This window comes from Xenopus laevis, chromosome 7S (genome assembly GCF_017654675.1).
Source record: "Xenopus laevis strain J_2021 chromosome 7S, Xenopus_laevis_v10.1, whole genome shotgun sequence".
NCBI lineage: Eukaryota > Metazoa > Chordata > Amphibia > Anura > Pipidae > Xenopus > Xenopus laevis.
Genome location: NC_054384.1, coordinates 69,276,876 through 69,303,223, shown reverse-complemented (window position 1 = coordinate 69,303,223; position 26,348 = coordinate 69,276,876). Strand labels below are relative to the sequence as shown.

The 26,348-nt window shown below is 39.5% G+C and overlaps 1 long non-coding RNA gene across 3 annotated transcripts; it reads right to left on the bottom strand.

Moving 5' to 3' along the window:
• Positions 1-55: 55 nt before the first annotated feature.
• Positions 56-26,348, bottom strand: LOC108705688. Of its 3 annotated transcripts, XR_005963041.1 has the most exons (6): positions 26,200-26,348; positions 21,852-22,002; positions 10,281-10,397; positions 7,601-7,930; positions 6,015-6,075; positions 4,756-4,770 (listed from the first exon to the last, which is right to left on the bottom strand). It is a non-coding gene; the product is annotated as an uncharacterized LOC108705688 (long non-coding RNA). The 3 variants fall into 3 exon arrangements; XR_005963042.1 differs by lacking the exons at positions 4,756-4,770; positions 6,015-6,075 and adding an exon at positions 56-69; XR_005963040.1 differs by lacking the exon at positions 6,015-6,075 and having other exon boundaries at positions 4,711-4,770.

The window sequence follows — 26,348 nt, the reverse complement described above, 5'->3', positions numbered from 1 at the left end:
AAGGTAATCCTCTCAGTCGCAATGAAGAAAATCCTCCCATCCGACCTGAATATAATCCTCCCAGCCGCTCTGAAGATAATCCTCAAAACCGCTCTGGAAATAATCCTCCCATCTGCACTGCGGATAATTCACTCAGTCCATATGAAGATAATCCTCCAAGGTGCTCTGAAGATAATCTTCAAAGGGCTCCAAAAAATAATCCAGGCAATCTGAAGATAATCCACCCAGCCGATCTGAAGATAATCCTCCCAGCCGCTCCGAAGATAATACTCCCAACCCTCTGCAAATAATCAGACAAAACTAGGTCTCAAAAGTAATTGCTTTATTGGGCCAACTTCCAAATTCCTTTCTTAACCCTTTCCCTGGCAGCCGTTTTGTCCTAGATGCGAACATCTACTGCCAAACAGTTTTTAGATATTTTGCACTCTTTCACTTTAAGGGCCTTTCCTGGGGTGGTCTTTTAGTTTACCCAGGAAAACAATATATTGTTTTTTTCAGGACAACCTGAACTTTCGCAATATGCAAGAATTTTGGTGTAATTCTACTTCTGTAAAAAAATATAGGCTTCTAAGTGTCTAATAAAATGAAAAAAAATCATGTTTCACAAAGAACAATCACATATATCAGAAACATCATTTATTTTATGTACGAGAACACAGCCGATTTAGAAAGGTCTATGTCTCCTGAACGCGGCAATACCAAATATATATAGTTTTATGGAGATTTCTCACTTTTATAGCTCAAAATCTACAAGCCGTACACAACCAAATTTCCAAAGCAACGCTCCCCAAACTGCATACTTTTGATTTCAAGGCCAAACATTCCGCTAACAGTAGGTTTACCCTAGAAAACTACCCATTACTAGAAAGAACAGATTCTGGTGAACCAAAAATGGGTAAAAATATCTTTGTACTCTAAACTACCAAGTTGCAATTGTTTCCTAAAGTTATGTTTTATAGAAATTGGTGAATTTTTTGAAAAATTACCTCAAAGCTTCCACTCTACAGCAACATATCTCCCACACATCATTAGGTATCAATGTAAAACACCCCAAATATGAAATCCTGGGTCCACTGAACAGTTTCATGCCCAATATGTATAGGTGTACCCAAGCACGTGGCATACGGGGCCCCAAAAGGAAGACCCCCCGTTTGTTCTGTCATTTCAGATACTGCAAAATCAACACATTAGTTTTGGGGGGCGGCAAAGGTAGAAAAAAGTACGTTCACCCCAGAAAACCATATATTTTAGGTAGGGATGCACCGAATCCAGGATTCGGTTCGGGATTCGGCCAGGATTCGGCCTTTTTCAGCAGGATTCGGACGAATCCTTCTGCCCAGCCGAACCGAATCCGAATCCTAATTTGCATATGCAAATTAGGTGCAGGAGGGAAATTGCATGACTTTTTGTCAGAAAACAAGGAAGTAAAAAATGTTTTCCCCTTACCACCCCTAATTTGCATATGCAAATTAGGGTTCGGATTCGGTTCGGTATTCGGCCGAATCTTTCACGAAGGATTCGGCCGAATCCAAAAAAGTGGATTCGGTGCATCCCTAATTTTAGGAAAGTACACATTCCCTTGAATCCAAATTGGGTATGCATGTCTTTCTACACCAAAGTACCAAGCGGCAAACCATTCCTAAATTTGGTGATTTCGGCGACATTTCCAAAAATCACTTCAGAATTTCTACCCTGCAGCATCGTATTTCCCACATACTTTTAGGTATCAAGATAAATCACCCCAAATATGAAAGCCGAGGGTCCTCTGAATATGTATAGGTGTACCCAAGCACGTGGCATACAGGGGCCCCAAAACGAAGACCCCCATATGGTCTGTCATTTCAGATACTGCAAAATCAACACATTTACATTGTTTTGAGGGGGGCAAATGTAGAAAAAAGTACGTTCACCCAAGAAAACCATATATTTTCGCAAAGTACACATTGCCACCAATCTAATTGGGTATGCATGTCTTTGTACTACAAAGTACCAAGCCGCAAACCATTCCTAAATTTGGTGGTTTTGGTGACATTTCCAAAAGTCACCTCAAAATTTCTACCCTGCAGCATCGTATTACCCACATACTTTTAGGTATCAAGACAAATCACCCCAAATATGAAAGCCTGGGGTCCTCTGAACAGTTTTATGCCAAATATGTATAGGTGTACCCAAGCACGTGGCATATAGGGGCCCCAAAAGAAGACCCCCATATGGTCTGTCATTTCAGGTACTGCAAAATCAACACATAGATAGTTTTGGGGGGGAGCAAAGGTAGAAAAAAGTAAATTCACCCCAGAAAACCATATATTTTCGGAAATTACACATTCCCGCGAATCCAAATTGGGTATGCATGTCTTTGTACTCCAAAGTACCAAGTCGCAAGCCTTTCCTAAATTTGGCGATAAAAGCAACAGTTTTTACATTTTTGAAATTGCCTAAAAATATTGCAATTGGCCGCATTTATCTCACCCAATTTCTTGCATACAATAGTAAAAGACCATAAATATTGATGCCAAGGGTCTACTGAACAGTTTGATGCCCAATATGCATAGATATACCAAGGCAGCTGGCATGTGCGGACCCCAAATGAAAATAGTGCATATGATTTTTCTCCGCTGCCGATTCGCCTTCTGTGAACATAGACCCTTGACTTCATATTATGTGCCTCAAGACCCTCCTAACAGCAAAGACCCCCCAAAACCATATGTTTTTGGAAAGTACACATTCTGCCGAATCCAACAAAGATAACGACGTCTTTCTACACCAAACTACCAAACTGCAAAGCTTTTCTAAATGTAGAGGTTTTTACAACACTTCTGAAAATCGCCTAAAATTGTTGCAGTTTCCCGCATTTATCGCACACGTTTTACGTATAAAGAAAAATCACCCTAAATATGGACGTCAGAGGTCTACTGAATAGTTTGATGCCCAATATGCAAAGATTTACCAAATTATGTGGCGTGTACGGACCCCTACATGAAAAACATGCATATGAATTTTCACAGTAGCCAACTAAGCTGCGGAAAAGAGAGCCCCAACTGTGCGTTATGTGCCGTAAGACCCACAAAATGTAAAAAGACCCCCAGAAAACTATATATTTTTGGAAAGTAAAATAAATCTTTCTATACCAAAGCACCAAACAGCAAAACAATACTAAAGATTCATAAGGAACAATAATGCAGGGATAAAATTGCAATAAAACCACAAAAATAGCGTAAATCAATGAAATAAAATAATTGATCCGACAGCGTAATTAGTGGCCGAAATCGATTATCCAATAGTCACGCTCTCAAAATAACATGTTTTTAGGCAAAACAAACGGTACAATGAATAAGTAAAAAAAAAAAAAAAACACACCTGTTTGTGAGTTTTTGTGTATACATATTTGTGCACTAATAAAAGTTGTCTGAGTGTGCAAATACATGTAATTAAGTGTAAATAAGTGTACAAAAACGACCAAGTGTGCTAAAATAAAAAAAATTTAAAAAAAAAAATACAAATTTTTATTAAAATGTTTATGTAAGTGTATAAATGTACTGTAGGTATGTGTAAGTGCAGGTAAGTGTGTAAAAAAAAAGGGCACTTACCGTTTTTGTAGAAGGGGGATCGCTGAAACCGATGGAGGCAGCCAGAACAGCGTGTCTGCAGAGTTACTGCGCAGCAGGAAGTGTGTGGGCGGCTGTTCCGGGAAGGAAGAGGTGAGTAACGCGCAGCAGCGCTATTTGCAGCGCATTTGCGTCTTTGAAGTCGGATCTGCGACAATCGTGTCGCAGATCCGACTTGACAGCCCCCCCCCGCCTTGTTGCCCAGGGGGCTGTCAACCCTTTTGACTCTCTGCAGAGGCGGCAAAAGCCCTGAGTAGGGCTCAGCTGCAGGAGAACGTACATGGTACGTTCTTGGCAGCCTGAGCCCTGAACCGCCAGCACGTACGCCGTACGTGCTTGGCGGTTAAAGGGTTAAAGAACAAAAAATCCATTATCCTATTTATCCAGATTAGCATCCAGGCAATCCTAGCTCCCCAACTGGTAGAAATCTTCAGTAGAGGTATGGGACCTGTTATCCAGAATGCTCAGGGTTTTCTGGTAACAAACCTTTCCGTAATTTGGATCCTCATACCTTTAGTCTACTAGAAATTAATTTAAACAATAAATAAACCCAATAGGCTGATTTTGCTTCAAATAAAGGATTCATTATCACTTAGTTTGGGTCAAGTACAAGGTACTGTTTAATTATCACAGAGAAAAAAGAAAACTGTTTTTAAAATTTTGGATAATTTGAATAAATGGAGTCTATGGGAGAAAGCCTTCTTGACATTCAGAGCTTCCTGGATTACAGGTTTCCAGATAACAGATCCAATACCTGTAAAAAAAATTTAAGCAAGTGATCCTAGAACTACCACAATATATATATATATATATATATATATATATATATATATATATATATATATATATATATATATATATATATATATATATATATATATATATATATATATATATATATATATATATATATATATATATATATATGAAAAAACTCTGTAAAAACCTAAAAAATGGGCTCTATGCTAAAAATAACCCACAATATCAACCCCCCAATATCTACCACAGCAATGCTGGACTAAATACAAACATGTTCTGTACCAACCAAAGCCATAATACTTACCATGAGAGTGTCCCAGGCAAACGTCTTCCTCTGTCTTCTGATCTCTCTTCTATCCCTTCTGCTATATCCTTCTCTTTTCTTCGGCTTCTTATTTGTATATTCCTGATAAAGACAAATGTATGTAAAAAAATCCATTAAAAAACCTATATTATGGGTTTTTTTTGACAACATAAACTTTTCAAATCTGCAGTAATTTTTGTACAATTCCATTTCTGTAACAAGATATAGACTAAAAAAATGAAGGGGAAAAAGATCAAATTGAAGGTCACTTTAGAAACCAACATACTTTAGGTTCCAAGTCCAAAACTCCCACTAACTGTAGGTTCACCCCACAGAATCATAGACTTTTTTTTTGCAAAATACACACAACCACCAATATGAGCCCATAACCCTTTAGCCCACACAAAAACCTCTGGTTCACTGTCCTGACCTGACTCATAACACTGCTACAGTGCACTATAAGAAAACTAAACCTATGCTAACTGAGCCTCACACTTCCTACTCACTTGGGTCCAGGTTGTGGTTCTCCTGCAAGGTGGCTTCTTCAGTAGATGTTCATCCTGTGATGCACATCTGTCCCTGTGGCTTGTCTCCAATTTTCTTCTAAACTCCATCCCTGTCTATGTGTTTCACTACTCTCACTCCCTCTAGTGGCCAAACACTATATATACAGGTAACATAGATCCAACACAACTCTACACTGCCATCTAGGAGCAGAAGTTGGTACAGGTATGGGACCTGTTATCCAGAATGCTCGGGACCTGGGGTTTTCCGGATAATGGATCTTTCCGTATTTTGGGTCTTCATGCCTTAAGTCTACTAGAAATTAATTTAAACATTAAATAAACCCAATAGGCTGGTTCTGCTTCCAATAAGGATTAAATATATCTTAGTTGGGATCAAGTACAAGCTACTGTTTTATTATTACAGAGAAAAAGGAATTTTTTTTAAAAAATTTGGATTATTTGGATAAAATGGAGTCTATCCAGAAAGCTCCGAATTACGGAATGGCTATCGGGTTTCCGGATAAGGGATCCTATACCTGTAATTACAATGCAATAACTTGTGAATGCCTTTAAAGATTAATGGCACACTGGGAGATATGATGCCCACGTTTCAATTTGTGCTACCATGGGTGAAATATATCCCTGAAATGTTTTTTCCACTGGCCAGGGCCAGAACTAGGAGCAGGCAGAAGAGGCAGGTCCTACGACGCAATGAAAGGGGGGCGCTGGGAGCTACCTTTAAAAATGTCTTCTGCCTTCCCCTAGCCGGGTTCCCACCCCTTACTCCCCTTTGCTCTCCCCTCCCTTGTCACCCTCCCCTCCGTTGCTTTCTCTACCCACCCTTCATCGCATTCTCCTCCCCTCCATTGCTCTCTCCTTCTTTGGGTGCATCCGGGTTGTTCTGCCACCGGCAATAAAGTAAAGTCAGTCGGAAAACATACTCGGCACTGCAACTTCAGGTAACTTAAGGAACTTTTTATTACCAGCAGGGAAAACATTTTGAGAGAGATTTGCATAAATTCTATTTTCTGTATAATCTTCTCCAGCCCTAGAAGGGATTTTGATCTCCATCTCTTAATTCTGCTAAAAACATATAAACTTTAACTTAGTTACCATCAAGTACAAGACACTGTTTTATTATTAGAGAAAAAGTCACTTTTAAAAAGTATAGGTATTCCTTTGTACTAAGCTTCATGCACTGAATCCAGGATTTGCATATTCAAATTAGGGGTGGGAAGGGAAATTACATAACTATTGGTCACAAAACAGGAATGTAAAAAGTGGAAAAAATATTTTTACTTCCTTGTCAGTTTTCATATGCAAATTAAGATTCCGATTCGGTATTCGGTCGAATCTTTAATTAAGGATTCTGGGATTTGGCCGAATCCCAAATACCCCGACACCACTAAGGCTGGCAACAAGACCCAGAGAGCATGCTCAGATGCAGCCTCCAGGCTGGAACTCTATGACTGGACTGCTCCACAAGATTGCGGCACAATGCTTTAAGACCAGGCAGTACAGCTGCTATGCACCTCAATAATTGATTGCTGGGCAGCCTTATCGTTAAAAATAGAGGAGGTTAAGACCGACCTCTCCCTCCTACAAGGTGGACGACAACGAAAACAGGCAGCTCAGGAATGCCTAAGTTTGCTCAAAGACTGTACAGAGAGATATCGAAAAATATGGCAGCATGGGAATTCCCCTGTACTAAGCACAATTTAGCAGGAACAGCCCCTAAGTTTACTCATAGCCTGTATAGAGAGTTCCCATAAAAATATGGCAGCATGGAAATTCCCCTGTACTAAGCACAATTTAGCAGGAACAGTCCCCTAAAATGTTTATAGCTTTTACAGAATGATCCCATAAAACAGGGGCAGCATGGGTAATTCCTCTGTACTAAGCACAATTTAGCATAAACAGCCCCTAAGTTTGCTCATAAAATTTACTATATAACTATGGCAGCATATGTATTACCCTGTACTAAGCACACATCAGTAGGAACAGTCCCCTCAATTTGCTAGCTTGCTCTTAGTCTGTACAGAGACATCCCATAAAACTATGGCAGCATAGGTATCCCCTGTAGTAAGCACAATTCAGCAGGAACAGGAAGTTACATCACACAGAACTGATATGGTGCCGCAATCATAAGCAAACAGAGAGCTTCTAGAGCTGTTTTATGCAGGTATGGTAGAACATTCTGCATAATAAATACAGCGTTCTATCTTGCACTATTGTGACAAATCTATTAGTAATATAACACATCACTTTTCCTTCTGGTGGTGATCTTATAAAAACATCTTCTAATTTAAAGCATAAGCAGCGAGTAACAGGCACGAACTAGCAATGGGACACTATACTGATTGGGCAGCTCCATGGCATATTTAAAATGTAATTAGATGTAGACACGCAGCGACGCGCTTTCCTACCTCTACAGTCAAAACAGCATGTTGGCAGTGGCGCTCTTTCTGCAGATAATCCATTGAAGATAATCCAGCTGCTCTGAAGGTAATCCAGCTGTTCTTAAAGTAATGCTCCTAGCCGCTCTGAAGATAATCCAACCATTCTGAAGATAATCCAACCACTCCTCCCAGACGCTCTGCAGAGAATCATCTTAGTCCTTCTGAATACAATTTTTCCATCCGCTCGGAAAATAATCCTCCCTGCATCTCTGAAGATAATCCTCCCAATTGTTTTGAAGATAATCCAGCTGCTCCAAAAATTATCCAGAAGCTTTGCAGATAATCCTCCCAGCCGCTCTGCAAATAATGACACAAAATGAGGTATCAAAAGTATTAACTCACCAAGAAATAGAGGAGGTCCACATGCACCACCCTGAACCTTCAGCTAGGGGAACAGATGAAAACGGTATTATGATGGAGCAGACAATCATGCAACACTCTTCTAGACAGATGTGTAAAAAGAATGTAGTTTATTCAGAACGTAAAGGTACATTCTATTTACGTCTGTCTTTAAGATAGTTCCATGAGTGCCTGCTCCATCATCATTATACAGTTTTACAAGCTGACAATCTTAGCTCTCATGTGCAACAGCATCCCTCCCCTACACTGGCAGCTTTACACCAGGCTGAGAAAACATATTCTTATTACTTGCATAATAAAACTAAAAATAAACTACTCGCGTGTGGTCTGCACGGGGCGCTGAGCAGATGTGTGTTCTGGAGCTCCGTGACAACTATCCTGAATACCCCGGTGGCAACTGGCTGGAAGCTCAAATCCTATAAGTATGCCATACCCGACACCACTAGACACTATGGGTGGCAACAAGACCTTGATAGCAAGTTCAGATGCAGCCGCCAGGCTGGAACACTATGCCTGGACTGCTCCACTAGATGACGGCGCATCCCCTTTGCGGGAAGAAGAGAACACCACGCCAGCAACAATGTTTCAGAAATGGCAGCATAGGTATTCCCCTGTACTAAGCACAATTCAGCAGAAACAGTCCCTAAGTTTGCTCATAGCCTATACAGAGAGAGCCCATAAAAACTATGGCAGCATAGGAATTCCCCTGTACTAAGCACAATTCAGCAGTCTACTAAGTTTGCTACTTTGCTCATAGACTGTACAGAGTTCCCCAAAAACTATAGCAGCATAGGCATTCCCTGTACTAAGCACAATTCAGAAGGAACAGTCCCTACATTTGCTAGTTTGCTCATAGCCTGTACAGAGAGATCGCATAAACCTATGGCAGCATATTCCTCCTTACTAAGCACAATTCAGGAGGAACAGACCCTAAGATTGCTCATAGCCTGTAAAGAGAGATTCCATGAATCTATGGCTGCATAGGTGTTCCCCTGTACTAAAGGGATACTGTCATGGGAAAACATCTTTTTTCAAAATACATCAGTTAATAGTGCTGCTCCAGCAGACTTCTGCACTGAAATCCATTCCTCAAAAGAGCAAGGAACAGTCCCCCTATGGCAGAATAGGTATCCCCCTGTACTAAGCACAGTTTAGCTGGAACAGTCAGTAAGTTTGCTCAAAGCCTGTACAGAGATCCCTGTATAACTCAACCTGCAGCCTTGTGCCTTTATATGGTGACAGAACCCCTCAGTGACAGCTAATCTTATCATTTACGTTGGGGACACAATACCATATAATACCTGTGTAATACTCAGGGTCCAATGTATAACTTAGTCTGCAGCTTTGTGCCTTTATATGGTCACAGAGCCAGTCAGTGACATCTAACAACCTTATTTAAAGTAGGGGGTGCATTATCCCTTATAATCAATGAGTGATAGTCCCCTGTATAACTCAGCCTGCAGCCTTTATATGGTTATAGAACCCCAGCCCAGTGCCCAAAGCCCACCCCAGATTCTGCCAAGCCCACACCACAGTAAAAAGTAGAGATGCGCCGAACCCACTATTTTGGATTCGGCTGAACCCCCGAATCCTTCGTGAAAGATTCGGCTGAATACTAATGCTAATTTGCATATGTAAATTAGGGTTGGGAAGGGGAAAACATTTTTTACTTCCTTGTTTTCTGACAAAAACTCATGCGATTTCCCTCCCGTCCCTAATTTGCATATGCAAATTAGGATTAGGTTCAGATGGGCAAAAGGATTTGGCCAAATCCGAATCCTGCTGAAAAAGGTTGAATCCTGGCTGAATCCCGAACCGAATCCTGGATTCGGTGCATTCCTAGTAAAAAGCCCACATAGACGTCAGTGCTAAAAACTAACCTCCCCACACATAATTTATAAAAAGCCATTGGTGGTTAAAACAAAAACATTGTTGGCCAGGGTCCCTTTTTAAAAAAATCATTGGTGGTCAGAGCCCCCCATAAGTTAAAAATAAAAAAATTGGTGCCAGGGCCCCCATAAGTTTTTTTTTTTAAAAAGAAAATTGGTGGTCAAATTAAAAAAACAATCATTGGTGGCCAGGGCCCTCCCCCTATAAATTAAACAAAAACCTTTGCACCAGGATCCCCAAAAAAATAAATAAATAAATAAAAAAAACATTGGTGGCCATGGCCTCCTCTTAAAAGTTAAGAAACATTGGTGGTCAGGGGCCTATATAGTATTAACATAATACATTGGTAGCCAGGGGTTTAATAAAATGTAAAAACCAATTGTTCAGTGGACCTTACTCCTTTCCTGGCTTTGGGTCCTTTCAAGGCTTCAGGACTTCAACTTCGGGTCTTTTCGTGACTTCAGCTCTTTTTGCGGCTTTGAAGACCCCCCCACATGGTAGGTCAATTCAGGTACTGCAAAATCAACACATTTACAGCATTAATTTGTGAGGCAAAGATAGAATAAAGTATGTTCACCCCAGAAAACCATATATTTTCAGAATTTATTTCTTTCTACTCCAAAGCACCAAGCCACAAGCCTTTCCAAAATTTGGCGGTTTTGGTGACATTTACAAAAATCACCTCATAACTTTTACCTTGCAGCATCTTATCCACCACATACTATTAGGAACCAATATAAAACACCCCACATATGAAAGACTGGGGTCCACTGAACAGTTTGATACCCAATGTACGTACATAGGCTTATTGAAGTACATAACATGTAAAGACAAAATCTACCTTGTGCATACTTATTTGATGGCTTACATTTACACTCATTTATAAACACTGGCAGTTTTATGTGGAATAAAAGCTACAAACAATTAAAGTGACCCCTGAAAACCATATTTTGTAAACTACACATTATGATGACTCCATAATGGGCGATTATGTATTTCTACTGCAAACTGTGAAACTGCAAAGCAATGTAAGAAAAAAACTGCAAAAAAAAATCACCAAAAAAACAAATACAATTAGGCAAATCAATAAAATAACTGATCAGATAGCGTGGTTAGTGTTCAGAATACTCAAGGCAAAAGTCACCCTATGACATCAGTTTTAGGGGGGGGGAAAGGGAAAATTATAAAAATGAAAAAAAAAGTGATCTGCGTTCCTGTAAAATTCAGCCTGCAACTTGGTGCTATTATATGGTCATAAAACCACTCAGTGACATACTGTGGAACTACAGTAGCCCTTTTAAAACATGAGTGGAATTCAGAGATCCCTGTATAACTCAGCCTGCAGACTTGAGACTTTTTATGGTCACAAAACACCTAGGTGAAATCCAATATCCTTGTTTAAAGCAGGAAGTACATTATCACTTATAATATATAGAGAGTTCCCTGTACAACATAGCCTACAGCCTTGTTCCTTTATATTGTGACAAAAGGCCTCAGTGACTTCTAATATCCTTATTATTTCCAGTAACAGGGACATTATCCCTTATAATAGATTTGTGATACCCACCGTTCCATGTATAATTCAGCCTGCAGCTTTGTGCTGCTATATGGTCACACAAACCCTCGATGAGATCTAATATCCTAATCATTTACAGTAGGGGGTACCTTATCCCATAAAGTAAAAATGAGTGATTCTCAGAGTCCCCTGTATAACTCAATCTGCAGTCTTGTGCATTTATAAGGTTAGAGAGCCCCTCAGCGACATCCAATATCCTTACAATTTACAGTGGGGCAACATTATCCCTTAAAATATATGAGATACCAAGAGTTCCCCATATATATCACATCCTGCAACTTATGTCTTTATATGGTCAGAGAACCACATAGTGACATCTAATATTCTTATCATTAACAGTAGTGGGTACCTTATCCCTTATACTGCATATAAGTGATATGGTAAGTGATTATGGCTTAAAAGAGGGGTACATTATCGCCTATACTACAAAAGTTATACTCAAAGTCCCCTGAATAACACAGCCAGCAGCCATGCGCCTTTATATGGACACAGACCCCCTGACTTCTAAAATCCTTATCATTTACAGTAGGGGGGTATTATCCCTTACAAAAAGTGATGGATACCCAGAGTTCCCTGTAACACTAAGCCTTCAAATTGTGCCTTTATATAGTCACAGAACCTTACAATTTACAGTTGGGGTACAATATCACTTAACATGACTGATAGTCAAAGTCCACTTTATAAATCATAGTCTTTTATGGTCACAGAACCCATTATAAAATACTTAAAGTAGGAAGTACAGTATATACATATAATCAATGAGTGATTGTACTCTTCATATCTCAGTCTGTAGCCTTGTGCCCTTACATGGTCACAAACCATCAGTGACTTCCAATATCCTTTAATGTACGATAGGGGGTACATTACCCCTTATAATATGTGAGTGATACACAATGTTCCCTTTATAACTCAGCCTGGGGTGGGGGGCATTATCCCTTATAATATAGCAGTGCTACTCCTTGTCCTCTGTATAACTCCTCCTATAGCGTTGTGCCTTTATATGGTCACAAAACCCCTAAGTGACTTCTAAAATCCATATGATTTACAGTAGGGGTACCTTATCCATAATATGAGAGATGGATGTACATTATCTCTTATAACACAAGGCAGAGTGTTCCCTGTATAACTCAGCCTGCAGCCCTATGCCTTGAAATGGTCACAGAACCCCTCAGAGTTTTAACATCCTTATAATTTACACATTATCACATGTAATACATGAGTGATACTCAGATTCCCCCGTATAGCTCAATCTGCAGCCTTGTGCCTTTATATGGCCAGGGAACCCCTCAGTGACTTCTAATATCCTTATAATTTAAAGTAGGGGGATATTATCCATTATAATACATGAGTGACACACAGAGTTCCTTGAATATCTCAGCCTGTAGCCCTGTGCCTTTATATGGTCACAGAACCCCTCAGTATCTAGTATTCTTATAATTTACAGTAGGAGGTACAATATCCATTATAATACAAAAGTGACAGTTCTTTGTTCAACTCAGTCTGCAACTGTGTGTCTGTATATGGTCACAGAACCCTTCAGTGACTTCTAATATTCTTAGCATTTGCAGTAGGGGGTGCGTTAAACCTTATAATACATGAGCAATACTCAGAGATCCCTGTATAACTTAGCCTGAAGCCTTGTGTCTTTATATGGTCACAGAAACCCTCAGTGAATTCTAATATCCTTATTTGCACAAGAGGTACAGTATCCCTTATGATAAATTAATTTCACCTCAGTGAAATCTAAATTCCTTATCAAGTAACGCAAGAGAAACATTATCCCTTATTATAAATGAGTGATATGCTAAGATCCCTGCATATAAATACCCATCAGTGGGGCTCATTTATAAACACTGGGCAAATTTGCACCTGGGCAGTAACCCATAGCAACCAATCAGTGATTAGATTTTTCCAGCCAGCTACAAGGAGAACAATGAAAGCAAACATCTGATTGGTTGCTGTGGGAAACTGCCCAGGTGCAAATTTGCCCAGTGTTTATAAATGAACCTCATTGACTTTTAATATCCTAATTTATAATGGGTGTAGAATATCCCTTATAATACATGAACAATTTTTGCCTGTAGCATTGTGCCTTTATATAGTCACAGAACAGTAGTTCACAATAGCGGTTTCATTATCCCTTATAAAAAATGAGTGATCGTCAAGAGTTCCCTGTATAATGAAACCTGCAGCCTTGTGCTTTTATATGGTATCAGAACCACTCAGTGACTTCCAATATCCTTATCCTAATACACTCAGGGATCCCCAACCTTTGGAGCCCATGAGCAACATTCAGGAGTAAAAGGCGTTGGAGAGCAACACAAGCATGAAAAATGTTCTTGGGGTGCCAAATAAGTGCTGTGATTGGCCATTTAGTAGCCTCTATGTGGATTGTCAACCTACATTGAGACTCTGTTTGGCAGTGTACCTGTTTTTTATACAACCAAAACTTGTCTCCAAGCCTGGAATTCGAAAATAAGCTCCTGCCTTGAGGCCACTGGGAGCAACATCCAAGGGGTTGGAGAGCAACATGTTGCTCATGAGCTACTGGTTGGGGATCACTGCTAGGGGGTACATTATCTCTTATAATATAGGAGTGATGCTCAGTGTTGCCTGTTTAACTCAGCATGTAGCCTTGTGCCTTGGTATGGTAACGTATGGTAACAAAAGCACTCAGTGACAATTACTATCCTTATCAGTTACAGTACGGAGGAACCAGTACCCCTTACAATACATGAGTGATTGGCAGAATTTCTTGTATAACTAAGCCTCCAACATTATGCCCAATAACTTAACCCTTCATTGACTATTTACCAGTAGGGGGTTACATTATCCCTTATAATACATGAGTGATGCTCAGAGTCCCCTGTATAAAACTTAACCTGCAGCCCTGTACCTTTATATGGTCCCACAACCCCTCAGTGACATCGAATATCCTTATCATTTAAAGTAAGGGGAATAGTAACCCTTATAATACTCAATGATACAGTTCCCTGTATAACTCAGCCAGTAGCCGCGAGCCTTAATACGGTCACAGAAATCCCTCAGTGACTTCTAATGTCCTTATAATTTAAAGTTGGGGGTACATTATCCCTTATAGTACATGAGAGGGATGTCACAACTATGAAGCACAGATATTATGAACTTTTATTGCCAGACCATTTTTCAGACCATTTTTTTTAAACCCCATATGGCAGTCCCTAACTCGTTTGCCTCTGGCCATAGTATAAAAACTCTTACTTCTCTGCATAGTAGCATTATCTGTAATCAGTGTCTGTTGAACCTTGGTTTCAGTATGAAGGATCTAACCTCCCCCGCCAGTATGCGGCTTTTAAGGGAGAGGAATTGTCCAAACCAACGTCCATTTTTAAAAGTATGGGAGCATACTGGTGGGGGAGGATAGATCCTTCATACTGAAACCAAGGTTCAACAGACACTAAGACTTTTTATACTATGGCCAGAGGCAAACAAGTTAGGGACCGCCATATGGGGTTTACCTTGATGTGGTATGGTGGCTTTTCAAATTTATGATCATAACTTTGTAAGTAAATACCCCTGTTTTGTAAACTTACTTTTGAGACAGGATACCAGGGAATGTGCATTAAAACTAGCACTTACATTATACTATAACTTAGCCTTTAGAGTGCTTCCACATCCCCCTCATTTTTGTACATTGATAGAAAGAACTAGAACTTATCAGCACAAAAAAGTCAGTCACCAATTGCCAGTTCTCATACCCATTCAACCAGAGAAACATTACCATTGCACCGTCAACATTCCTTTTAAATATAAAGTGGCTATCCATCAATTGCAACAATCTAACTCGTGTTGAACTGCGGTGTATGGGACCCACTGGGGCTGCCACCAGTTGCACCCATATGGTGACAGCCACCCACCTGCCGCACAGTGTGAACCGGCTCTACTCCTTGCAGCCACAATGGAAACGGGAAGGAGGGCCAGCGCCCACATGTCCTGATGGGGGGGGGGCGGGGGAAGCGGGGCCTCAGTCGGAGAAGGCCCACCAGGTCTGGGGCCAATTGGTTTTTTCTGGTCTCCCACCAGCCCAGTTTAACCCTGAATCCATCAGCCAGATTTAAAGGAAGAGTCAATTCAAGCTGACTTGGCCCTATGGATAATCAATGCGCATGCACCAACATTCCTCTACATGACCCCTGACGTGTTTATCATTATACCCATGGTGGGAAGAAAATTAAGTGATATAAAAGGGTTAAACTTGCCCCTCACTGCTGGTAGTTGCAGTCTGTGCTGTGAACCTGCCAGCAGCTCTGAGAAAGAAAGGGATCGAGCGTTGTCCAGGAGACCAGCAGCATAGATTCCTATTGGCTGGTGGGCGGGCAAATGAAGAGCATGCAAATGAATTTAGGAGGCCAGGACGGAGAGAAGGAGTGTTTTAATTAGATGCATGCGCAGATTGAAAGAAAATGAGTTTAGGAGTCTGTTCTGTGCCCGAGGCAGTGGGGTGGGAACATGAAGAGATTTTACTGACGTCACCCAGCTCAGTGGTTTGGATTCTGCTGGCAGATAATTTACATATGAATGAAAGCATGGACACAGAATTCACTGTGCACAAGTGATAAGGGAGAATGCCTTTGCTTTCAGCCTACATGTTGATTACCTTTCGTTGTTCTTGAAGCTTTCTAATAAGAATATCCTATTTGAGTTATTTGTACTGGACACTGCAACATCTATTAAGTGAATTAAGACAAGAAATATTCAGCATTGTGTGATTTTATATAACCTTTGGAGGAGTTACTGTAGAGTATAAATAACCATGGACCTGGGCTAGCAACAAGAACTGCCTGGTTTTATAACAATTCTTTATTTTCTCACACATTAGGTACCAATGTAAAAACAGATATGAGTTGTTGGATGATGTAGTCCTTTCGTTGTTTAGTTTGGTTCAACTTCAGAGTTAGGCACCGCCAGACCTAGTGACTTTCACAATATAAAGAATAGACTCTGGAGAACCAATTGCTGATTAGCGATTCATTTATTCAAAACCAGTGCACGACATGTTTCGGGCCCAGTGGCCCTTCCTCAGGTGCGCACCTGAGGAAGGGCCACTGGGCCCGAAACATGTCGTGCACTGGTTTTGAATAAATGAATCACTAATCAGCAATTGGTTCTCCAGAGTCTATTCTTTATATTACCAATGTAAAAACACCCTAAATATGAATGTCATGAGTCCACTGAACAGTTTGATGCCCAGTATGTATAGATTTACCCAAGTATGTGGCATATAGGAGCCCCAAAATGTAAACTCATTTGAGCTTTCCAGATATTGCAAAATCGAACACCTTTACATGGTTTGGGGGGGGGGGGCAAAGATAGAAAAAAAAAGTATGTTCACATCCGGAAAACAATATAATTTCGAAAAAATTACACATTCTCCCTAATCCAAATTGGGTATACATGTCTTTCTACGCCAAAGTCACCTCAAAACTTCCACCCTGCAGCATTTTATTTCCCACATACTACTAGGTATCAAGATGGATCACCCCAAATGTAAAAGCCTGGGGTCCTCTGAACAGTTGGAGGAGGTGGTGTATAGCTGGGAGGGTCTGAGGTGCAGGTAGGCCTCCGTATAGGAGCAAGCCAGTGTCTGGTCAGAAACTGTAATAGGTCACTATAGGAGGGACAGTTAGTGAGCAGCTAAGGCTCCAACAAGGAGTTCAGTGAAGGGTTAGCACAACTACAAAGGATCAGACAGTAACCGTGAGTAATACAATTGTGTGTAATTAACCTGCTGCCACTACTTGCTTCGTGGAGTGTACCATCTGAGCATACATCTTGAATATGTGACTGAATATTGAGAAGTGTACCATCAGTTCAACAAATCGTTTGACTGTTTTAAAGAACCACTGGTGCCAAAGTTTATCAAGAGTGACTGCTGTGTGCTTATACCAGCGCGGTAATCCTTTCCTCCATACCATAAGCGGGGGGGCCCCACATAAGGATAAAGAGTCTAATTATATTGTGTCTAACAGGAGTTGCTGTGAGTTGGACCCCTTGCCCAGGTACTGAAACCAGTGGATAGTAACCCAAGGGAAGGTTTTGGTAATACCTGACCCATTCACCTGTTACCCATCTATAAGGATTTTATAAATGTCATCCTTTTGTCTAATGCAAGTAACCCCCCCCCCCTTTTGGTTGTGTCCCAGATTGCATCCCATTCTTCCAATCAACCTATGAGATTTTCACATTTGTGCATACAGCTGTGTTTGTATTCTGGGGTAGTGAAAGGATTGTTTAAAGCTTCTATATTCTGGATATTACTACTTTCTGATGGAGTCCATGCAAAGCTAAATGTTCAAAAAAAGCTAGGGATGCACCGAATCCAGGATTCGGTTCGGGATTTGGCCTTTTTCAGCAGGATTCGGCTGAATTCTTCTGCCCGGCTGAACCAAATCCGAATCCTAGGATGGGTAAAAACCAGCATCTGGTCCTCTACTGACAAAACTTTGCTAAGAATATTTTTAGGATAACTGGCTTATTCTATAACTACAAGAAGGTAAGCAGTTCCATCAAGAATCAAAATGACAAAGGTCTCTTGATTTTGCATAGTCAATTGAAAAACCTATAACACTTTCTAGCAACGATATGCCACAGTCAGACTAATTTTGTGTGTGTGTGTTTGTGTGTTGTGCGTGTGCCTTTTATTATAAAGCTGATTATAAAATCACAACCAAATTGAAAATGGATTATATACAGTATTAGAACAAACCGATAAACAGCTAAATGTTGACTTGAAGAAATGCTGAGCACTTGGTGTTGTTATCTTATCAGAGACTGTCAAGTAGAAATGTCAGGGCAATAAAAATAAGGTTGCTTTTGAGAAGATTATTGGCAAGTAAATTAAAGGATAGGCTGTCAAAGGCAGAGATTGTCTGTAGGAACCCAGCTGCTATGTGAGGGGTGGGCTGAATGCAGGCAACAATATGTTAAGTTCAGAGTGCACCACTGACATCTATAATCATGTGATTATCTTAGCTGGCTAGATGCTGACAAATGTCTTTCAGTTCCGCAAAATAATTCGAATAATGTACTATACATGACAATGATTCTGGGCGTCATTTATGTATCTGAAAAGTTAGCATGGATAAGTAGTAACTGTGTATCACTTATCTTCCACAAGTACCTGTGCCAATATGGTTATGAACACAGAAAAAAAGGAAATATAATTTCCACAATATACAAAACCAACTTTACAATACATGCATGCTAGGCTTCCCAAAGCAAACATATGGGGTGCCAAATGTTAGGTAATCCCTAAGGATTGAAATTACTTACCTGATACCCCAGGGCAGAGCTTCTCTTAGCAGAAAACTGCACGGTCCAGGACACTAGTGAGTGACCAATTGTTTTTCTCTCTTCTTTATTTGCATGGGTGTGCATGTGCAGTAGAGTCAAAAGGTGGACTTTAACCAAAAAAAAAAAAAAACTGCCCTTTCCCCTTTCCGCTATAATGCCCATGTGTTGTCTGCTGGGTTTTGAAGAAAGAAGGGAAGAGGAGGATCGCTTGCTCACAAGTGCCCCATGCTGGTGCAGTTTTTTGCCAACAGGAGCACCAGCCCAAGGTATAAGGTAAGTCATTAAAATTTGGCACCACCCATTGTTTAGGGCTTTTGTTCCTTTTTTAAACGTTCAAAGAATCATTTTAGATTAGATCATAAACTTTCCTAAACCTAGAAGCCTAGACAATCAAATTCACATTTCTGCATGGGAGCACGTTGCTATATTACAGGTATGGGACCTGTTATCCAGAATACTCTGGACCTGATCTTTCCTTCATTTAGATCTTCATCCCGGATGTCTACTAGAGAATCATGTAAACATTAATAAACCCAATAGGCTGGTTATGCTTCCAGCAAGGATTAATTATAGTTTGTATCAAGTACAAGCTACTGTTTTATTATTACAGAGAAAAATATCATTTTTACTTGGATTATTTTTCTAAAATGAAGTCTATGGGAGATGGTATTTCCATAACTAGGACATTTCTGGATAACAGGTTTCCAGATAATGGATCCCATTACCTGTACTTGCCTTGAACAGCTTCTCCAGTAAATAGTAAAAATGACAGGAGATACAGGTATGGGACCGTTTATCCAGAAAGCTCCAAATTATGGTAATGCGGTCTCCCATAGACTCCATTTTATCGAAATTTTTAAAAATGATTTCCTTTTTCTCTGTAATAATAAAATAGTAGCTTGTACTTGATCCCAGCCAATATATAATTAATCCTTATTGGAAGCATAACCAGCCTATTGGGTTTATTTAATGTTAACATGGTTTTCTAGTAGACAAGGTATGAAGATCCAAATTACAGAAAGATCCATTATGCAGAAAACCCTAGGTACCGAGCATTCGGATAACAGGTGCCCTACCTGTACTAATAAACAAAATATTTTGGCTCTCCTATTTTACTGTTAGTAAATTCCTACTTATAACAGATCTATATTGCATTTCTAAATGTACAGCTGGTATAGGAAGAGAAAACCTGGAGATGCATAATACATGTGTGGCACAAGACTGGCACAAGACCGGCCCATACAAAATAATTATCTATTGGCGTTATACATAGACCTCAGTGCACTGGATTTTCTGCCAGGCACATTTAATATCTGAACAGCCTTGACCAAAAGAACTAGTTCAAATTCAGTGGCTAAAGGAGGCTCAGAAAACCTTAAAGGACCAGTAACCTCAAAAAAAAAAAAAATGCATTGGTTTACGGAAAAAAAAAACCACCAAGACAAATTAAACTTTAAAATCATAAAGTCTTTATTAAGAAATAACTTAATAAAGGGGACAGGGGGACCATTCGATTTCTCCTCCCTGGCTATTCTACCGACAGCATGCGACTGGGAAGCCCTGCGGATAGCGCTCCCATAGGCCAAGGCATGAGCTTCTTCCCTGGGAGAGATGGCTAGCGGCGGCTCCAGCTCAGCCCCGTCCTCTCAACCTTCAGGAGCAGCATCCCAGCCGTGCTGGGACAGGGTCTGGTAGAGTCTGTGCATCACCCCTTGTCAAGCAGCGGGCTTCTTGGGGCAGGATGGACTATGTGATCAGTGCGATGTACGAGTAGGGGGCTTCACCAATGTACTCCTGCCGACCCAACCCGACCCTGCCGCCTTGTATGGGTATTTGGTTAAGGAGCAGCGCGGGGAGCGGGGCATCAGCAGGTCCCCATCCTCTTCCTCCTCTGCCCGCGGCCGGACCGCCATTAGAAATCACAGGGCCCCCGTACAACAAAATTTTCAGGGCCCCCTGGGACCCGCCTACCACGGCCCCCCAAGCCCCACTTCAGATCCCGCCCACTCCACACTACAGTTAAAAGACCACATAGACATCAGTGCTAAAAAAGGTAACCCCTCCCCCCCACACACAAGTTATAAAAAGCTAGAGATTGTCAGGCCCCCTTATAAGTTAAAAAAAAACAAAAAACATTGGCGCCAGGTCCCCCCATAAATATTTTTTTATTTTAGTTTTTTTTTTTTTAAATTGGTGACAGGACCCCCCTTAAAATTGAAAAAAAAAAATTGATGGCCTGCCCCCCCCCTCCACAAGTTATAAAAAGCCATTGTAGATCTGGGCCCCCCCTGCAAGTAAAAAAAAGATGGTCCTTTAAAAATAAGTCCAAGTAAAGCTGTACAGGGATTGGACAAGGGGATCCAATCCCAATGCAGATTTACTGGGACTTATTCTTAATGGACCCTCGAGAGCTAAAACGAGATATACATAGAGAGAATAAATCTAGATTTCCTTGTCTTAAGCACAAATAGATAAGTTGTCCCTTTGCAAGCAGAACCAGTTAAAGAAATCCATAAAATCACACCTAATCACACATAATAATACCTGTGTGTTGTCCATGTGTGCCACCGTAAAATTCCTCACCAGCGATTAGCTCCCTGCTGCTACATGAACCTTAACTTTACTAAATGCTTTACTTTCATTAAAAAACAAAATAGTTAATGGTGTGCTCCAAAGTTTGTCTCATACTCCAATATGTAACAGACTGGTTTGTTTACCCTTGAGAAAGATCACAGTCCACAGTTCAGCAAAAATGTAAAAACAAAATGGTGTACACCTTGTTTTTTAATATCTATATTGTATAAACAGAGATTCAATTAAGTAGTCCTATACTTTTTCCTTATACAGTAAGATATATAATAACTATAAATACTCTATGCTACAAAATGTTATTTATTATTGTCCCCTAAAAAGGACATACTGTATAATCAAAATACTACCTTCATATGAGCTAAAGCATTAAGTATGTCTGGAATCTTAATGTTTTCCATGAGATAAACTGTAGGTAAAGCAGGATTACCTGAAAAGGCATTGCTTGTGTTTAGAAAAGAGATTTCTTACCTTCCATCAATATCACAGGCAGCGACCACGATGGCATTACCTTGGCAATCTCGTAAAGCATAATATGGAGAGCTCCGTTCATCCACAGCTACAGTATATGGACTAGGTGAAATCTTTTATATATTTTAGCAGTAGATTTGGCCCATTGTATCTAAGATAGAAAAAGGCAGAACCAAATTAGAATGAAGTTGCTTAAAAAAAAATATAAAGCCAATAATAAATGTATTTTTGTACCTGGTCATAAACATGCAAAAATATGTTCTCAAATGATTACTAAATTCTCCTTTATTTTGATTCAAGATTAACAAGCAGTTATCAGCAGGACATTGCGAAGGTTATTTATTATAAGTCCAAATGCTCAAAAAAATATGTAATTATAAAATCCCAATTTTTAGAGAAAAAAAAACAAATTTTTGAGATGTGAATGGAAAAAGTCAGAATCTGTAGATTCGGCATTCTCAAGCCTTCCGACCTTGAATATATGTCAATGGGAGAGGTCCCTATCCTATGTGGAAGTTTCTATGATCTGTGCTGGAATTAGCCTGAAAATCCAACTATTTCGGATTTTTCAGCCAAAAATCAGAAAATCGTACTATTAGAATTTTTCTTTGTGTTTGCCCCCCGATCTGATTAAATTGTGATTTTTTTTTTTTTAATAAATAAGGTCCAATCTTGGATTCTAGTTTGGTCTGACTTTTCTCATTAAAATAATCAGAAAAATTCGGAATCAATAAACAAGGCTAGAACTAAAGGTTTTGGAACGGATTTAAAAATGACCCAGAATACAGTGAACTGCGTTTACTTTTGATGATTCTGCCATTGTCACTATTCTTATATATAAAAACAGATGAAAAACAGCCCAGTAAGGTACTTTCCAAGATAATAGTATTATGTTGTATTATCCAGAATGCTGGGGACCTGGGGTTTTCCGAATAATAAATCTCTGCGTAATTTGGATCTTCATACCTTAAGTCTACTAGAAAATCATAAAAACATTAAACAAACAGTCTGATCCTGCTTCCCATAAGAATTAATTATATCTTGGTTTGGATCAAGTACAAAGTATTATTACAGAGAATAAGGACATTTTATAAACATATTTGGATAAAATGGAGTCTATGGGAGATGGCCTTTCTGTAATTCAGAGCTTTCTGGATGAAGGGTTTCTGGATAACTGATCCCATACCTGTATTAATATTATAGGTCTGGTTACTATTTTAGATTTATAACTTTAGTTAAGATTGATTGGCCAAACAGTTCTACAGTATCCCTTAAACTGAAATCTTATTAACCTATTATAAGGCTACTATAGCTCAAAGTTATAGCTAATATGACTTTAGTTACTAAAAAAAAAAAAAATCACATAACTTGGGCACTGTTCGGAGGTATGGAGCTGTGATTAAGAGGATTTTCTACTTTCCCTGGGGCTACAAAAATATTTTATTCCTGAGATTGAGTCCCAAATATAGCAGAGCTGGAAAGGTAACTTTTTAAAATATTATGTATCAGCAAAATATTTGTCAGGTCATCGGGCCATGTCTAAATGTATGTCTCTGGCAAGTGAAGGTAGATTTTGCTAATGCGCTTATGCTTCCCCTATAGTATCTGGTTATATCCCCTTATAGGATATGTTAAACTGTCTAATCAAATTAAAACCTCAGGAAACAGCCTAATTACATGTAGGTCTTGGGATAATTCTCCTAATTGAGATATTTCCCCCCCCCCCAAATACTGGACCATTACTAGTTAGAATCAAAGATAACTGCATGCTTTTTTAAATTCGGGTCTTCTGATAAAAAAAGATTATCTATGAAGGAGGCATATTGGATTTAGCATTTGAAAACAATAGAAATTTCTGTTGGAATGAATAAAGAGTGGGAAGTATCTTGTTACTATTGGCTTCTGGTTCTCTCCTGCAATTTTGTATGGTTTCCTCTTTTTTGTAAAAATGTATGAATATTTTAAATAAATAATTGTGATACTTTATTGTGCATTATGTATTTTTGGGTAATGTACAGAACTACATTTTTAGATTCCAGTTTGTCACTTTCCGTTGTGCTTTATACTGGTTTTTTCTGCAATTTTAGTACAGGTATTGGATTAGTTATCCGGAAACCCAATATCCAGAAAGCTCAGAATTACGGAATGGCAGTCTCCCATTGATTCCATTATAATGAAATAATCCAAATTTTTTAAAATAATTTCATTTTTCTATGTAAATAATAAAGCAGCACCATGTACTTGATCCCAATTAAGATATAATTAGTCATTAAAGGGGTGGTTCATCTTCAGGTTAACTTATACTATGTTCTAGAATGGCCAATTCTAAGCTACTTTTCAATTTGTCTTCATTATTTTTTTTTTTTTTTATAACTTATGAATTATTTGCCTTCCTCTCCCGACTCTTTCTAGCTTTCAAAAGGGGGTCACTGATCCCATTTAAAAACAAATCCTCGCTAAAGCTACACATTTATTATTATTGCTACATTTTATTACTCATCTTTCTGTTCTGACCCTCCCCTTTAATATTCCATATTCTCATTCAAATCAATGCATGGTTGCTAGGGTAATTTGGACCCTAGCAACCAGATTGCTGACACTGCAAACTGAATAAAAAGCCAAATAACTCAAAAACCACAAATAATAAAAAATGAAAACCAATTGCAAATTGTCTCAGAATATCACTCTACTTCATAATAAAAGTCAAAGATGAACAACCCCTTTAATGGAAACAGAACCAGTCTATTGGGTTCATTTAATGTTTACATGATTTTATAGTAGACTAAAGGCTGAACTCCACGGTGCGCCAAGGAGCAATCTGTTGGCATGCGATGACACGCATGCGATGATGACACGCATGCGATGACACACATGCGACGTGTCGGATGTCCATAAGATAAAGGAAGTGAATGAGAAATCGCAGGAGTACAGAGTCTATAAAGCACTTATGAGCACCCAAGACTCTAAACTTCCAACACTTTACCTAAAGTGACAAGTAAATATACCCGATTTAATGACAGAGAAATGGGAAGATGCCACTGAGGACCCATATACCCACCTGCCCTCAGGGACAAACTTATTCAGTGCAAGTTCCTGCACAGGGTATACATAATGCCCAAAAAACTTCACCAAATAGGACAAAGAACAAATGACAGATGTCATAGATGTAACCAAGCCCCTGCCCACTGGTTTCACGTGTGGTGGTAATACCCATGCATCAAAAATATTGGGGCAAAATAGTAATATACATGGGCGATGATCTGGAGCTGCCTCTGACAACGGAACCCAAGCAGGTGCTACTAGATGTTATAGAAGACCTGCCAAATACAAGCAAAGCTACACGTATCTTAGTAAAAACCCTACATTACTATGGTAGGAAAACAATCCTTACGCATTGGATGGGGAGGAAAAACCCACTATAAAAAAAGTGGAGACTGTTAATAAACACGGTACTTCCTCTATACAAACCGACGCATGAGAAAAGGGGAAAGAGCAAAATATAAAGTATGGGGACCATGGTTAACACAAGGAAGATCTGGATTAGACGACCTACAAAACATGAAATGAGCAATAGGGAAACAGCTAGTTTCCCCCCCATACCCCATGTTATGTTTGATATTATGCTGTAGCTCATGTATAACATCGCTGTTGTTCTTATGTATGTGATTGTTTGAATAAAAACAAAAAAAAACATTTTATAAAAAAAAAAGTAAACGGTATGTCTGTAATTTCTAAACTTCTAAAATGTTCTAAAAATATTTTCACAAACAGCTCAAGTGAATATACGATTTAATTCCCACGTGTAAAATGAAGGCAGATAATCCCAATACCCGCAGGCACCACAAGCAAATAAAAACCAAGATGCCCTATAAATGTTCTGCATTTTCTGCTGTTCTGATAATACAGAAGGGAGTTAAAATATTCTACAGAACCAGGTTTAAGAACAGACCTTCTGGGGTTAACAACAATGACATCGAATGGCTGATTCAGCTGAAATTTGGGATTTAAGGTCTTGTGCTGCTTTCTGTTTTTGTTTAAAAAAAAAGTCAAAAAAGGAAACTGTCTAATTTCTAAACTTCCAAAACATTTTCACAAACAGCCCAAGTGACGGAGTTAATGTAGATTTTTCTATAGAATTTGTATTGGTGCCACCACTAAGAGAAGATCCACTAGAACTCCTGCTGAATGTATTGAGTCGATATTAAGAACACAAACATCTGAGCAGAACATTCATGTGATTTACACTGTGATTGTTCCCATTCTGACTAATCTAAACTCACTCACACAACTACTGGGAGCAGTAACACAACTGACCCGACACTGACTAAGCCGCACCCTCTCTACTTACTTGTTTGCAGGTGGTGTCTTCTAGGTGGCGCACTTCTGTCGGCTTCTTTCCTATTCTAAACACAGGCCTCGGTTCCACCCTCCTTTTCTAGCCTTGGGCCGCACCCCTCTGGAAGGATTTCTGGGGCGTTTCCCTGTCTCTTTTGCTCC